Source organism: Lagopus muta, chromosome 5 (assembly GCF_023343835.1).
Source record: "Lagopus muta isolate bLagMut1 chromosome 5, bLagMut1 primary, whole genome shotgun sequence".
Lineage (NCBI taxonomy): Eukaryota > Metazoa > Chordata > Aves > Galliformes > Phasianidae > Lagopus > Lagopus muta.
In genome coordinates, this window is record NC_064437.1 from 22,041,867 (window position 1) to 22,059,475 (window position 17,609).

Consider the following 17,609-nt stretch of genomic DNA (forward strand, 5'->3'; position numbering starts at 1 on the left):
GGACCTTCTTCCTCCTTTGAGCAAAGGGAAACCCTGCAAGCCCAGTAGGCCGTTGGCCATTTCACTGTCAAAGAACTCAAAGTTTTGGTAGTAGCACCAGCCATGAAGCAAAGTATTTATAGATTTGACCTTTCCATTTCTTTCAACGTTCTTATTCTCTACAGGAAACACAGAAGATGACCCGTGCCCTCAATTCCGTCGGGAGGTAAAAAATTTCTTCCACTTTACATTCAATTTTAGAATTTTAAGGGCTCAATTTCTAACATTTCCATATTAATAGCTAAGGTGGTAAATGTGTCTTGAGCACCAGAAGCTGCATACGTATTTCAAAAACACTGGAGTATTGTAAAGATGCTTCTCCCCTATTCTGCCTTGCAGTCAAACCAGGGCTATGCTGAAATGCAAAATGTACTAGCACTAGGCAAGAAAAAAGATGCTAGTTTATGCTCGGTATACATATCTTCTTTAAACTTGTTTCAAATTCAGCTCACCAACATCAAAATGATGTTTCCATTATCATTCCAGAGTTATTTTCTGCTTAATAAGCATGTTACTTAGAAAACCTAAAGTCAGGATTACATTAGAAGGAGAAACCATGAAAATTCTAATGAAGAGGGACACAACAGAGCAGAGATACTGACAGTTTCAAACTACATAATGATTTCTTTTACTGGTTAAAATACCCATCTGAGACAAGATATTTCCACCAATGCTTGCCATTACTATTCTCAGCATCTTCCACATCTTTATTTTTTGTTATGAACATTTTGCCTTTTATTTCCTCCTCCCACAGTAGGCAGTAGCAGTGGGAGATGTTATGCTTCTATCAAGAATCAGATAGCATCAAGTATATAAATAAGCCAATTTCATTTTTTCTGCGCCCTTTGAGAATACATTAGACATATCTATCAGAAGACCAAGAAACTTAAAGCTAGCCTCTCCAGCAGCCTGGAGGAGCCACTGAGGACCCAAGCCACGCAATGGCTGCTAGAAGCCACACAGTGCTTTTCATCTTTGTTCTAAATGTCTTTGATGAAACAATATGATTCTTCATATTTCATTTAAAATCTATGTGCTCTTTGTGTTTGTTGCTGATTTTTAACTACACAGTCCAGCCCCAATTCCTCCTTAAATATTATTCATTCTAGGTTTCTGTAGCAAGAGTTGCTACCCAAAAACAAATGCGGTACTATGAGGACAATAGGGTACTCTTTAATATATAGCTAGAAACCACATTAAAGCTTCTCATCAAGCACTGTCAGTACATTAGATAGTGTTTATGAGACACAATCAGTTCATTTGTTTTATCAAACAATAAATAAACCAAGAATGTACACTGAAATCCTTCATTAGGGATGATAGACCTATCTAGGATATGTTGATCTAACACCTCAACACCTAGCAAATTTCTTACTAAAATCTTTACTTCTTCATAAAGTTAGATGAAACATCTCTAAGATTCTGATTGAAAAAGCTCAAAGAACATTAACGTTAACCCAAAGGTAAGCAAGCAATACAAACTCTTATTTAGTAACCAGTAACATTTATAGCAATTAGCTGCTTCTCTGAAAGGTTCTATCAAGTCTTCCATATGGTTAAGTTAGAGGAAATGACACCCTGCTCTACGTGCTTTCACAAATACACATCATATCTTCTGAATGAATACAGGTTTAGACTGTGTATATAGTTGTACTTCCAAGTAAATAGCAAATTGTTCTTCCTCCCAAAAGTATACAGTGTCTCAGTACATCTCCAAAATTGAAGGATGGTGCTATTTTGTATTAATTACAGTTAAACTTTGTGGATTTTTTTTTCTGAAAAATACTTTCTAAAGTAGAACTTCTATGAAAGAGATATATTCTTCAATTTTGCTAGCTGTTTCTCTTCATTAACCATGCGGTGAAGTTTACAGTACAAGTCCTACTTTATTTAGATTCACTAAAATACTGTGCTCAAACACTCACAAAAACACACAGTGAACTGATAACCGTCAAGCCGTCAGTTGAGTCACACAAAACAAAGGACATGTGAGAAACGAGCCTGTGTGAAAGTAAACGAGTGAGGAAATTTCTCAACATTCACAGAAAGAGTTTGCTCAGAGAAACTGTGGATGCCCCATCTCTGGAGAGCAAGGTTGACTGGGGTGGGGTCTGGGGCAATACAATCTAGTAAGTAGCAATCTTGCCCGTAGCAAGGGGTTAGAACTTTAAGGTCCCTTCCAACCCAAGCCGCTTTCTGGTTCTATGATTTACAGACTGCAGAACCCTGACTACCCAGAATCATCTGAAAAATTATTTGATAATAAAAATTGTTGGCCCAAGTTTCTTTTTAGTATTAAAATAAGAAAAAAATTCCTTAGGAATAGCTGATATTCAGTTGTCATATCTGTACACTTTTCTCCTTTTGTCACTGCTAATAACAAAAGAAATATGATAACAAGAGCACAGCATGAAAACAAATTACAGAAATGAAGTGAGGAAACAGAGATGGTCATCTTCTATTTAATTATGTCCTATTTATTTATGAAAAGCAATCCTGAATAAAGGATATCAAGCTTAGGGAAAAAAAAAAAAGCCTTTGATAATACAGTCAGGAGATGTCTTCTAACATATGGGGCATATATTATGTATGGGCAGCTGTCCCATATGAACAAGCTATCAGCTTTTTCTACATTCAAAACATGCAGCTATGTGGAACAAGCATAGCTAATATAAATATAACATAGCTATACACAGAGGATACACAATAACACGTAAAGGCATAAGATCTTATTCTAAGGAAAGCCTTACCTAGCAAATCACACCAGAAGTCAGTTCCTTTATTAAGGGAAACAACAGCTCTACAAGAAACAGCTTTGGAAAGAGACTCTGTACCTGCTTTTTCTGGTTTGTCCCAATTATTTGTCACCTGGCACTCTACTTTGCAGGGAAATCTACGTACACAATGATTTCACATCTGCTCGCACAGCTCTCAAAGCACTCAATATCATGAACAATTCAATTAATCTAATAAAATCATAAGTGTTCTTAACATTAGGTCACTGCTTCAAGCATCCTGATGACTGGCTCTTAATCCAAAGCCTATGAAATGCAACAGGAGTTTCCAATTTCATTTCAGCATTTTGGGGATTGAAAGAGCTTTGGATTTAAAATGCTTTCATCAGCTAGCTCTGAATGTTTCTTTACAAAACAGATGTAATGCAGCATCCTTTTTCATGTTCATTGATTTAGTTTTTGTTTACCAAAAATTTCAGGTTGGATAATCACATTCTACATTTATGGCAGGAATTCCCACTGGAAATGCAAAGTTAAAACTTTGACAATGTTTTGTTTTCCTTCTCCAAATAAAAGAAACAAACCAAACCAAACAGATAATACAGTATCCTCATTATCTGTGAACTGGCAAACACTCAAACTCAATGTTAACCCATTTAACATCAGATCTTTTTGTATTTGATAAATTCAAGTGATTTTTCCCTTACATTCTCCTTCCATATAATGAAGAAAAATGCCTGTCAACTGTTTAAAGAAATACTACAACATATTGCATTAACTTCTGGACTGAAAACAGAAAAAAAATTTCCTCAAAAGAAAACTGGAGACTGGTTTAGTACTTCCTACCTCTCACCCCATGTCTTTAACATTAACATTTGAATCCAGTCTAAATGGAAAGGGACAGAACAGGGTACTGAGATACCGGTCTTCCAGAAACAATATAAATCATTTCTGACACTCATTTCCTACAATTAACACAAACAATCAGAGATATCATATTGTCTTGCAAGGAGAAAATCTTGTTCAAACAAAATCAAGGCCTTCACTGGTACAGAAGAATCCATTATAATCTCGTTAGCCATTAACATTCAAGATTTTAAGTATTCAAGATGCTGTTATACTTGATACCAACACAATGAAACTTCTGAATTGAGGTCCTATGCCTTTCAATATGCATTAAATCTTTTCTTCTGATTACAGAGTCAACAATGCACTACCTATAAAGTAGCATCAAAACAATTCAGAGAAATATTATATTCATGCTGCAAAAATGAAATTTTCTAGTGTATATCATCTCCACTGTGCAACCATTCTGCTAGAGTAGAAGTAGTATTATGTTTTTGTTGGGTTTTTTGTTTAGACCACAAACTGAGATACTTTTACAAATAATTTCTCTTTCAATTTGTTTGCTGAATGGGACAAGTTTTTATAATCTACAAGTGTCATTTTTCACTTTGTCATTCATTTTTCTTCATTTCAGTTCATCTAACGCCTTTTCCTAAAGGCCTGTTCCTGTTAAAGATAATAGCAAAATTCTCAATATCACTGGAGCAAGAATCAGATCTGATGCACTGTTGAAACAGAGGAGGGAACAGGATCGATTTAATGAGGCTCTGCTTGGAAGGAAGTGGAAAGAATCAGTATCTATATCTTCCTTCCTGAAATGGAAAAATAATGGATTTCATATACTGGAAATGTCATTTTTCTTTAAATGCTTCAAGCTCCTCCTGTCAAAAAATTTTAGCGTGTCAAACAACTTAAAATACACCCATTATTTCTAAAACAGTTTTAGCAGAGATTATACACGTTTGGGGGAATTTGTTACTACGCACAAAGAATAAGTTAGTCCATCTCATTAATATTACAGACAGATGTGAAACAGATCTCACACTTTACATTTCAATTCTGACACGTAAATAGTCTGTTTTCCACACTATTAGGCAGCTCAGTGGCTTTCTAATGAATGTCTAATATTTCACAGACTCAGCAAACAAATGGGATGGCATTTTGGTTGTGATCTTGGCAGGAGGGGAGCAAGGTGGGGGTGGTGTTAATTTCTATCTGTCAACTTTCATAATTCTGTTATGATTATTTGGAAGCATCCAGAGTGCTCAGAGAAAAACACCAAAAACTGAAAACCCTAACACTCATGAAGGTTGCAGTTTTGTTTCCTACTTAAAAATAGTTGAGATTTTACATAGTTTAGACTAGCAAAACACCTTATAGTAGGTACTTCACTCTTTGAGTATATTTTTCTAAATGTTACAAGTCAACATCTCAGTAATTGCCTAACTAATAACACAAACGCTATTACTTTTAAGCTCCATCTACCATGACAGTATGATTTATAAAAGTAGGTAAAATATGTTTCTAAAGCATGAAACATGAGTTGTTCAGTAGCTTTATAAGGACATGGATTTCACTGTAGCATCACCACTATGTTTATTAAATGATACCTTGATCACTGTCAGCAGTTGTACAATAAATGCAGCTTTAATGGAGTTACTGATTCAGATCAGTTAGGATCTCATACTTAAATTCTATTTCCTCCATCCCAAAGAGGGATTGAAATCGCCAACCATTACGAGCATCGAGCCATGAAATGTATACTCTATTTCCACCACTAATAAAATTTCTCAGTTGTCTAGCTCAGTAATAAAATTCCTCTTAGCATCCAATTTCCAGATCAGCAGAGCAACATTGCCCAGACTGGCAATGGGAGACAATCCAGGGAACCTGCATTTTCCACAAGTACGCAACGTACAGGTTTATGATTGACAGATAGTGGCAGGGCTGCTTAGTGAAGGACAAATTATGAGCTTATAAATTCATTCTCCTTAGGATCCTACCATCTAGTTACCAGCCTACTCATCATGCAGAATTTCCTTTCCAAACTGAAAACATACAACAAAAATAATGGACTTCAGCCAAGCTGGATTTCTACAGGCAAAAATAAATAGAATGGAAAGAACTATTTTTGAATGACTGAAATCCACGTACATTTGTCACTGAATGTCCCAAGCAGACAATTTACAGTAATGATCTTTGAAAATTAACGCATATGAATTTAAACTTCTATTATTCTTTATGAAACAATAAAGATCTAAAGCATCCCTTCAACTACTATGGCAGTTACACCAATTAAGTAATGTGTACATATATACACACTGTCCTATCTGTCACAAAAATGTTGGTTAAGAAGGTAAAGTTGTATTCAACTCTATTGCATCAGTGTAAACCTGAAGTCAAACCATTAATTTCATTGAAAATTGTTTATATTTACATCTGCGTAACACAAAAGATTTAGGTTGCATATGGCGCACATGGCTTTAACTTTGTTTCAAGACTAAACTAAACACTAAGAAATCATTGCAAACCTGCCATATCTCCCTAAGATGACAAAAACTGCAGTTTTACCAGCACTGCAGTGTCTTCTCTTCTCACACTCGTAATTATCTTCTATAGAAACTATGAACTAGAAAGACAGGAATCCAGTCAGTAAGTCAATCCAGCCCTTCTCACGTCCTTCAAACTAAGGTAAAAGTGCTTCTGTGAATTTGCTCACAATCTGAAATTAGAATGCAACCCATAAGGATATGCTGGGCAAGAATCTGTCACAACAATGGTTTTAGAAGAAAATGGGTTAAAAATTTAACTCTATTTTCCTGACATTAGCCTTCTCACATACTTGAACAATCAATCAGACAGGAGTCCAGCTTCCAGCAACATGCAAGACTTTCAGTTTTTCCTTCCAAGAGCTTTAGTAAGTACTTAAAATAATTTCAACAAGAAAAATCAAGAACCAAGTTTAAAACCTTTACTTTACAAAGCTTTTGGCTATACCTGTGAGCACATGCTCATTTACAACACTCATTGCCATTTACATTTTCTACCTTCTTGACACGAAATCCAGATTTCACATTTGCTCCTGGCCAAGAAGAAAACTTTTCATTGAAAATGCTACCTTCTTTTATTCGACCATTACTGGATTTTGCTGGTATTGTGGAATGCACAGCTGTGGTCATGACCTGTTATCGCAACAAAACCAAGGACTGGCAAGTCATAGTTAGTAAAAAACAACAACAATAATAATAATAATAAAATGAAATATACCAGGCACATGAAAACAAGACTCCACTGAGCACTAAGCAGCCGTTAATGAGATACGGCAATGTGCACAGCAACAGCACTTAAGAAAGCCAAAATAGCCATCAATAAGGGCTAATAAGCTTGAATTGGTATCTCAATAATAAAGCTATGCTGTTTCTGTTCCCTGAACCACCTTCTATGGTTACCTCTTCTCTGTTCCATTCAGTCATTACTTAACTGTTTAAGAAAAGGAAAAAAAAAAAAAAAATCACCAGTTACACAATGTTATAGAGTACACAGATGCACTTCAACCACTGACTTGTATTAAAGTGATAAATTTGTAACTTAAAAATAATATCATCAAAGAAAGATGAAAAGTAACAGTAACGCTCAAATTGATGGAAGATGTTGTTGTTTTGGGGTTTGGTTTTTTTTTTCTTTTTTTTTTTTTTTTTTTTTTTGCAGAGAAAAAGTTATCTTTTAAATTACTACACAATCCAAAGAAGAAGCTGCTAGAAAACTGGATGGGCACAATTACAAGAGTTATTTATTTTAAGTCAAAATTTGAGAAAGCAATGTAGAGATATGGAAGGCATTCCTCTCTTTAAGTACTAGACAGTACTTCGTATCTCTCTCACTCCTTCTTTCTCTCCCAGTTCTGTTTAAGTTCTTACCAGCTGTACTTTTTCTTTGCAACTCTGCTTCATTCAGTACACAAATGCAATGTAGAGCTCTCAGTAACTTCCTCTGGGGCATTTAAATTGATAGCTTCATTGCACAATCACATTTATAGAACGTGTAACATATACCTCTCATGCATACAGAAGAATGCAAGCTTACCTGAAGAAAATAACAATCTTAACAAGGATCAATAAAAGTAATTTCAATACCAGAAGTATTTGAACAGCTGCATATGTGTATATACATGCAAAACTACACAAAAAAAAGCAAACTCTCACTTTATAGCATAGAAAGCCTTTTTTTCTGTAATTTCTTTGCCTGAAGGTTACAACTTTGTCAAACTCTGCAAGATGCAAGTGAGGTAACTTTCAAAAAAGAAGTCTGCTAGTACACATCAGGTCCTTTTAGAAAGTAAGCAATGAACATTTGTCTTCGTAAGGCTTTCCATGTATCACTACAAACTTTCTTTGTCATAAGCTCCCAGAAGTCTATTTTACAGATAACTGAACCCATCTGGTTCACTGCTTTGAGACAGTTATGAAACAGAGAGAGCAGCTGTCCAGACAGTCCATCACAGCGTCTGGGTGTTTTAGTTCTTCTTGCAGCAAAAATTATTAAGATAGAGAGGCTCTTCTGAAACATCCAATTAAGACCAGCCATCAGAAACTTCTGCCTGATCTTATGACAGTCACCCATTGTAAGTAGCAGTTTCCTTAACAAATTTCTGTACGAGTTACTTTGTCATTTAAATGCATGTTTGGAAAAAGCAAGTGAGCAGTGAGGTGTGTCCATAAAACACTGGGTAACAACTGACATCCCGTGAGTGCCCTGCCCAACACCCACCAACCAGGACTGCAATCAAATACAGTTATGCACCTAAGCTGCGAGCTGGAACTAAATCTACTTTCAGCTTTACAACCAGCATATAACTTGTGCCTGGGAATGGCATGGGACCCTGACAAGTCTTCACAGCAGTAATTTGTATTTTTCAAAAACCCTTTCAAGTTTGTTTTCTAGCTCTTAGAAAGGACTGTCATCTTGTAACCACCACCTACCAGCTGGTCTACTCTGCTCCAGTTTTATGCACCTCTGCAAATTTGAAACTGCAGTTCCTTATTTCATTCATGGCAGCCCTTTATCATCCAAACTGAGATCATACTATACTACAGTTCAGTAGGCTAATGTAATTTCTCATCATCTTAATAATTTAATCCCAACGCATACAAATATGGCTGTTGGTCTTACCCCAACAAAGGCCGAAGTATTACAGATCTGTTTCAAGGAGACTGTTAGGTAAATGTCATTAATTTCTCAACATTTTGTAGCCAAAGTCCTATAATCAACAGCCTTACCATACCATATCTTATTAGGCTGCTATTATTAGCAGCCATGACAATTGTAGCATTATCATATACTTCTAAAAACACTTCTTATACTTCTTTAAAGCTTCTTTTTTATAAAAAAAAAGACAACAAAAATAAAATTTCATGTGAAAGATGCTAAACTTGAATCATAATTAATAGCTATGAAGTAAAAACATAAATACTGATGATAGGGATAGAGAAGCTGTCTTCCTTCTCTGCTTGCTCAACTCTGTAGAACAGTCAGTGTTTTCTTACACAGATTAAGATTAAAAACAATCTTAGCTAACTGGAACTATGTTTGTTTGAACGTTAGATTAAGCCGATACACCTAGATGACAGAAAACATGCTTTCATGTCACACTTTAGCTTCTCACTTACTGCAGCCTCTAAAGAGAATTGTTAACAGTAACTTTTCTTTTTTTTTCTTGTGTTAATATAACACTTAAGTTTACAGAACAGCATTACTTGAAAACGTTCAGTGCCAGCGTACAACACTGAGGACAGCACATTACAAAGAAGATTTTAAGATGTGCTTCACTGTAAAATTCAAAATATTAAAACATATATATCAGAAATTCCATAGAGTGAGATAACCCCCATGAGGAAGGAGGTTAGGCTCCATTTTGCCACATACACTAGTTAATAATGCTGCTACTCATTTTATATCTTACTGGATTTTCTTTATGAGCATTATTTCTAACATGTGAAGTTGTGACCCAGTGAATTGCACATAATTAACAGCAGTCATAAATACAATGTGACTGCTCACCACAAATACTTTGAGCCTCGAGGGGGTGAAAAAGTTTTGAACTAACAGTAATTTGCTCTGGCCTCACAACTCTTGCATCAATGAAAACATCATTAGATGTTCTAATTCACAGGCCGAAAGGCTATAATACAAAACATGAAGAGTTTATTGTTGGACTTCTTATTCCTAAGACATGATTGCATATCTAACCAACTTAAAACTACCCTTAGCAACTGCATTCAGTGCCATCTTACCTGGCACTACAACAGAAAGCTAAGCTTTGAAAGGCTCACCAACAGAGCTTCCCCAGCTTTTTTTGCCTAGACCTGCAAGCATAAGTTTGTGTTAACACGAGTAGAATATCAGAAAAAAACCACAAAGCTTTGTAAAAGGCCATAAAGACAAACCTGCCTCTACTAATATAGACTCTATTATGTATTAAGACTTCAGAAGAGCCTAATACAAACAAACTCTTGCTTATTTAGGAAACTCCAGATCTCCTCTGGATTAGGAAATAAAGTCCATATAGAGAAGCATATTTCTCAATAGAGATTTTTCATACAGAGGAAACAATACATGAGTAGTCACTTTAATCAGGTGTTTGGTTTCCTGAACCTTCAGAACAGAAGCAACAAGTTTTACTCAATAATTAAATAATGTAAAATACAACAGCGTCAATGAAAACATGACCCTGTGAATGATCATGCTGCAGTAGGCATGAACACTCTAATGCAAACAGTACTGCCATCTGCCATTTATTCTTACCTGCCAAGCAGGAAAAAAATGAGTGACCAGCACTGATAAGACTGAATACAGACTAACACTTCTGGTGAGCACAAATTTTCACTGGTATCATTTTGTACTGTTGCAGTACTAATAAACAAGTGAGAATACAGCTCACTAAACTCTTTTTTCCTCAGGACACTAAAATAACTTCTGCCTCACAATTGCTGTTGCTTCTCAGTGAACGAATACAGGAAAAGGAAACACCCTAGTTTATCTGCATTATTTAAGTAAATACTGTATTACCCCAAATTATGCCCAACAGCGTGTCAGAAGGAAAAAATGGATAAGACCTAAAGAAAAATTTGAGGTGAATAAGGAGTACACGGATAAAGTGACCTTATTCCCTCATCAGTCTTCTTCTCTGACAGACTGAAGCTAGATTAAAATGGCTTCGTCTCCCAGTTCCAAGATAAAATACTTCATAGTTACAGAAAAGCAAGAAATAACAAAAAGCAAGTAGAGTCAGCAAAAAGACTGCATTAGTTCAGCAAAAATAATTAAACAAAAGTCATAATTTAAAACTCATAAAACTCATAATTAAATAATTAATGCTCAAATTTTAGTTCTTATATAATCCAGATCCAACCTGTCTTGATTTTCACACATTCGTACATCTCCATGCTAATTCAGTACGAATAATACATGCTAAATACATAAAATAGGCACAAAACACATAAAACACTTTCTTAAAACAGTCTCTTCCCGCTTTACTTCCATTATTTAGGAAATGGAACAGTCATACATTTCAGCCAAATCCAATTGTGATTACTTCCTCACAGCTGGCTTTTAAAAAATATTTACAGGCTTAGAGAAAACAGCAATAAAGTCTGCGGTGATCAGAAACATGCATTAAGGTTCTGTACCAATTGTATTAAAGAGGTTTTGTCGTGATCTTCCCATCTATGTTTAAAGAACCATCATAACTAGAAAACCAACTTTCTACTCCGCTATTTTTGAAATACTGCTGTTTAGGTTTTCATATATCAATGTGCGTGTATGTGACAGAATGAGGATTCAGGGATTTGAAAAATAAATAAATACAAAATAAAAATAAAATCCCTGATCTCTAGAAAAATGTGAAGTCCATTTAGACAACAAACAAGACAAATATTGACAGAAGAACACGTTAAAGTTCAAAGCCTGCGAGCAGTCCAGCTGGGGCTCAGCTGAGCCTCTGAATTAGAACATGATCCTTTTTAAGGCTCACTGCACTTTGCGTGCACGTGCAAGTACACAGCTTCTGAAAACTCAAACATACCCCGAGTTTTGGAAACTAGTAAGACACATGAAGCAAAAGAAAGAGGACAAATGAGCACACCATTTATATCCGCAAGAATGTTATATTCACTTTTTAAAAGTTACAGACCTGAATACGTAGGAATCGTTGCCACCTACTTTAAAACGTCTGCCTGCAAGACGGTAGGTTTGTAGGGCATCGCCGCTTCTCACCCAGGTGGCAGCCAGGTGAAAGCAATAACGGCAGCCCACGAACATGCGAGTCAGCCGTTTTAACTCTAACTGAACATTCCAGCCTTACAGTCCTCGTTTTGAAGCATCACCTCCACAATCCATTTTAAAGAAAAGAAGAAAAAAAAAGAAAAAGAAAAAGAAAAAAAAGAGGAAAAAGGTATTTTAGAGGAACAGTCCTGTTTTGCCTTTTATAAAGAAGCAGACGCAGAATGTGAATTCAATTCCCTAAGCTAACTAGGTAAAGAGAAGAGAATCAAGAGATATCTGATTTCAGAAAACAGCAATCTCGGGCTTTCCACCCAGCGCCCTTCCGCAGGGCAAAGAGCCGCTCCCCCTGGCAGAAGCGGGGAGCTGCGAGCGCGGTGATGCGCACTGGATGCACTCTGTCTCTTTTCTTTTGAAGGAAGAAGCGCTAAACTCACCGTGCTGGCAACACGATGGGTGAAATTATCATTGATTCTTGCAATTGCATCGTAGGTGGAAACTTCAGCGCTTCTGTAGTACCAGGTTAAACTTTCTCAGAATTAAGCAGAAGCAAATCAACCACGCACTGCTGAGGTTGTCGCCCCTTCACGTGCACACGCGCAACAACGAGCAAGCTCCAACAACCGCAAGCCCCAACAACCGCAAGCCCCAGTCTCTTACCCAGCGGCCGCAGGAAGCGTCGAGACGGAATTGCAGAGTCTCAGAAACCCTCGACGGCTCCTTAAGAGCCCCCAAAATGACGCAAGAAATCCGTAGCGGCGCGGTGCATTGAGGACAGAAGCCGGGGCCGAGCTGCGAGCACCGGCATCTCCCCGCCCTCACACCTTCGCCTGCGCGCGGAGCGGCGGGGCGCGCGCCTGGGGAGCAGCTCCTCCAGCAGCGCCGGTGCTCGTGCGGAGCAGAGCCGCGAGTTCCGCCTCAACCAGCTGCACCGATCCGGCTGAGGTGTGGGAAACACAGCGCCCTTCGCACGTGGGAGCGGATTCGTGGAAGAAGAGCTGCTTTTTCTCTTTGATTTGTTTGCTTTTGATGCAAGTTCCTAATGCATCTACACGAATCAGGGAATGACATTTAGTGACCTATCATTGCACGCTGGTCACTGAAAGCAGTACAAAATGAGCACAACTGCACGCATGCAAATTTGTATCTAACTGCAATGGTTCCTGAATGAGGCCATGCAAAAATTCCTGGTTTATTCTTGGCAAGAGAAGCAAACAGCAACAGTAATCTGAGGTACTGCCGTACTAGGAAGCACCATAATTACCTTAATCAGCTGAGACAGGTACTAGGAATTTTAATTATTATTTAGTAAGATCATAAAATAGCTATTAGCATGTTATGGCAACAGTTTGAGAAAGCACAACAGACGTTTTGTGAGTGCTCAGTGTTGGTCCTTCCCTTCACATGACCACTGCAGGCATGGTGCTGGGCACATGTGTGGGTTGGGTCATAGGGAACCATTGTACTGACAGCCCTGAAAGCTCCTGTTTTCAAACCATTCCTCATGTAACAGGATGCCTGATTTCTAGTACTGTTTATTACACAGTGAAGTCTTGTGGAAGCACTGGAGCTTTTTGCTTGCCATCAGTGGAATAAAGAAACTGCCACCATTCTTATTGCAACTAAATGTTGGGTTTATCCACCTTGCAGATGAGAAGGCTCCAGGGTGACCTCACTAAGGCCTTATAGTACTTGAGGGGAGCCTATAATCAGGAGAGAGACTGACTTTTTATATGAGTAGATGGTCATAGGACAAGGGGAAAAGGCTTTAAATTAGAAGAGGGCAGTAAGGCACTGGCACTATGGCCCAGAGAGCTGTGGGTGCTCCATCACTGGAGCTGCCCATGGCTGGGTTGGCTGTGGCCCTGTGCAGCCTGATCTTAGGGGATTCAAGCAGGGGCTGGAGCTCAATGATCTGTAAGCTCCCTTCCAACCCAAACCGTTTTATGATTCTGTGAAACACAGAGCAGCAATTCTGTGGCCTGGCCTCTTGAGAACCACCTGGAGAGCCTGCATCAACTTCAGAGCTTGTTTCACATGCACATGGCACAAAGCAAGGCAACTAAAGTTCAATTTGCTAACAAGAAGAGGCACAATATCCTTTAAAGACTGATGCACAGCATTTAAGGAAATCCATTCATAGTAACAGTAGTTGTGTCCAACAAGAAACATATCTGAAGCGCTAGGAGCTCCTGAGTGCTGGAGCCAACTCCAGGCCACTGCTGGAGGCAGGAGGGGAACATCACCCTTCACTCTAATGCAACGTTTTTTAATGCTAATGCACCACAGACACTTGATTTATGCTATTTCCCATTACAAGCAGAGAGTTTCATAGATAAAGGCTAACTGTTGAAACCCCCAATATTTGTCCAGTGCTAAGTACTGTTAAATATAGACCTCACATGCTAAGTGTCTGTTTGACCTGCACTACAAAGCCTTTGGAAATTTGCCAGCATTACCCTCCTCACCTCCTGCTGTTCATTTGTATGCAGATAATGTTAATGTTTCCCATTTCAATGAGTTTTAAATAGCGTGCTAAAAAACTTTTATGAAAAGAAATAATTGAGGTTCCACCCTTGAACATAAATGAGGTAGATGAATGGAAACTGGATGAATAATTATATCTGACATTAACAAATACAGATGAACTGAGAGGTTACATTATTTTTATAATGTTCTATCAAATTATTCAGACAAATTCCATATTTATCTGATTTTTAATCAAAGTATCCTATAGAACTTCTAAATCTAGCCTATGGGGTTACATTCCAAGTTAAATTCTTATTCCTGCATGAAACTACAGCATATCAAGGAAATGGAATTATCAGTGTGGTTCTCTGTTCGCTTTACCCTTCTTAAATCATTTAGTGCCATATTTTTATCAGTACTAAATCCATATTTATCAGTCCCTGCAGTGGGATGTTTCCACCATAAATGAAAGAAAATTATTCTGCTCCATAATGTAAACCATGTGCTTCCTATTTTTCTCTGCATAACAGATTCTATCATCCTTTCTAGATGACTGAGGTGCTCAGCAACAGGCAGACCTGAACAAGGCAAGCTTAAGACACATCTGTGCAGCCAGTGCTTTCTGTCCATCACCTTGTTGTAGGCAGTTCTATGATTTTGACCTGTCGTTAGAGAAAATTCCCACATACAGTGATGGCTGTTCTGTAACTTAATGATCACCCATAAGCTTTCTGTAAGGACTCTTCATGGCAACTACACAATCCAGGACCTTGCAGTGAGTACCACTGTTCCGAAGACAGAAAAAAATGCATGGTGACAAATAGAAGCATTGTTTTGGAAGAAAAAAATTCAAATCTTACAATACAGACAACTTTTCCTCTTGCAGGGGTAAAAATGTACAGAATGGTTTATAGGAACATAAAGAAAAAAGAATCTAGACAGGATAGAAACACCGTGTATGTCTAAAGAAGGAACTCTCAGAATCATTATTAAATTCATTTTTTACAGCACTGGAACCTTAAGTAATAACAGTAAAACAGCATAGATTGCTTGATGGGATTAGCAACCTATTCTGTTTTACAGAATGTATGTCACTATTTTCACATTTATACTGTAGTCTTTAAGACTCAAGCTGTTAATAAGGTCTGCCTTATCAGTATGTCTAAAAAACAAAATGACAAACAGTAGCAGATGGAATACAATAGTTCGGAGGAAAAACAGAGTCTGCTCAAGTTAAAAAAAAAAAAAAAAATTGGGCCCAAATTGATTTCAGATACTTTCAAGGAAGAAGTATGCTTATGCTTTTGTCACTTGTGTGGGCTTTGTTCCATATATTCATCATGCTACTGTCCTCTTCAAAATATACTTCAAAGTCATCTGGCAAGTGTCAGTATACTCAAAAGTTTTTATAATTCTTTTATTCTCCCACTTCAGCTCATTTCCCTTCTTTTGTTGTCATCATTACCTGCCTTGCAAACACTTGAACTGACAGTTTATCATTATCTCTGTTTATCTGTTCAAACTAACTAGCATTCAAATAGCTATGAATAAAGGATCTGTGCGTGTTATTGATGTCTGTACAGCTAATTGCTTGTTCCTTTGTGCACATCAAGTTGCAGAGTGAAGCATAACCTCCAAAATTCCATTTTTTAGAATGGACAACTTACCTTCTGCACTTCTGTCAATAAGGAATGCATTACATATGGTTCAGAAATGCTGCTAAAAACTGTGGGAAGCACTCAGCCCAGTGCCGCTTTTATCACTTGTCACTCTGAAATTATAATAGTAACAAGAAAGTAAAAAGCTCTTTCATCTTCCTGGAGAGCTGAAATAGCATTTCAGAGCTACTTTTGGATCACTCAGATGCAACTTTCCAAGATCTCTCCTGCCTTGCTGTGAGACAAATTTCCTATACAACATAAGAATGTAATACTTTCCATTTCTTGAGGTGCACTCTCAGAAGTGAATAACATTTTTCTAGATATTCTGGAAGGAATTCTGAGATATAATAGGTAAAAGAAGATAAGATAGATAGACTGAAAGATATAAAATACATTATTTTAAGACTGTAAAGATAAGCTGTTACACAGAAGATAGTGATGCTGCAAGAATTTTGTTAGAAATGGTCTCAAAATATTCTCCATGGACTGTCTTTACAACATTTGAATAAAATTCATACTGCTTTAAAGAGTAAAAGAGCCATTACGGATGTCACAGTATCAAAAACACACTATTCTTTGATAACATATATTTATATTACATAAAATGAATGTGGGTATATATACTGTAAGTACATCTAGAGATAAAACAAAAAAACATTACACCTAAAAAGTAGCAATACATTAGCAAGATAATTAACAAGTGGTTGGATTGCAAAGTAACAGGTCCCAAATACCACTCTGTAAGATTTTCGGGTACTGAAAAATGCCAAATGCTTTTGCTAGTGAGTGACAAGATTTTGCTCAGTGAATGTAGAGACCTGTTTGACACAGTAAATTTTCTGGTGGGAGCTCCTTAGAAAGGCTTCTGCAGTTTAAAGCAGTACGCCCTCATTGAACTTTTCCTGCATAACCTCTCCTAACCTACAGGTCAATCACTTGTAGGGATGGGTAAAAAAGGCATCTCTAGAGAAAAGGGAAAAATGTTACTGCTTAGAATTACATCTGCATTGTTACTGAACCTGAATAACTACCGAATCAAACAGACAAGAAACAGTCTCCACTGAAGGAAAGGGGAGAAAAACATGTGCTGTAATAGTCAGAAGGAAAAAGAAAAGAAAAATGGAATAGGAAAATACCAAGTTCTCATTCAGGCTGGATTGATTTTACATTACAAACCTGAGGTCTGCACTGAGAAAGGAGAATTGTTAAAAAGGCAAGGATTGTGGCATCCCAAGAAAACTAAAAGATAAAACAAGCAAGGAGGAGCAGGCACAGACGAGCTGTTTTCCAGCTGACAGGTGTTCAAGCAACACAGAACCTAGAAGATCTCTACCTAAGCTGCAGTCATGGAACACATTATCTCTGGATGTCAGTGAAACTGAAGGAAAAGCAGAGTAATTCCAGTTTTAGGCATTTCTTTCTTTTTCCTTCCTTTAGAAATATCACAGGAGCATATTAAACTCTGCATCCTGTGCTTATGCATTACCATCTTATGTATTTTTGACCAAGTGAAACGTTCTTCCCAGATTAATATTTTTATCATTCTCCACACTGACAATCTATGCCACAGTCATCTTGTAAA

The 17,609-nt window shown here is 37.3% G+C and overlaps 1 long non-coding RNA gene across 1 annotated transcript in view; it reads right to left on the bottom strand.

The window, feature by feature from the left end:
• LOC125693565 (uncharacterized) overlaps window positions 1–13,409 on the bottom strand; it is a 159,551-nt gene extending 146,142 nt beyond the window's left edge. The window contains exon 1 of the long non-coding RNA XR_007377152.1: window positions 12,558–13,409. This is a non-coding gene — a long non-coding RNA (uncharacterized LOC125693565). The remainder of the gene's footprint in view (window positions 1–12,557) is intronic.
• Window positions 13,410–17,609: the final 4,200 nt, after the last annotated feature.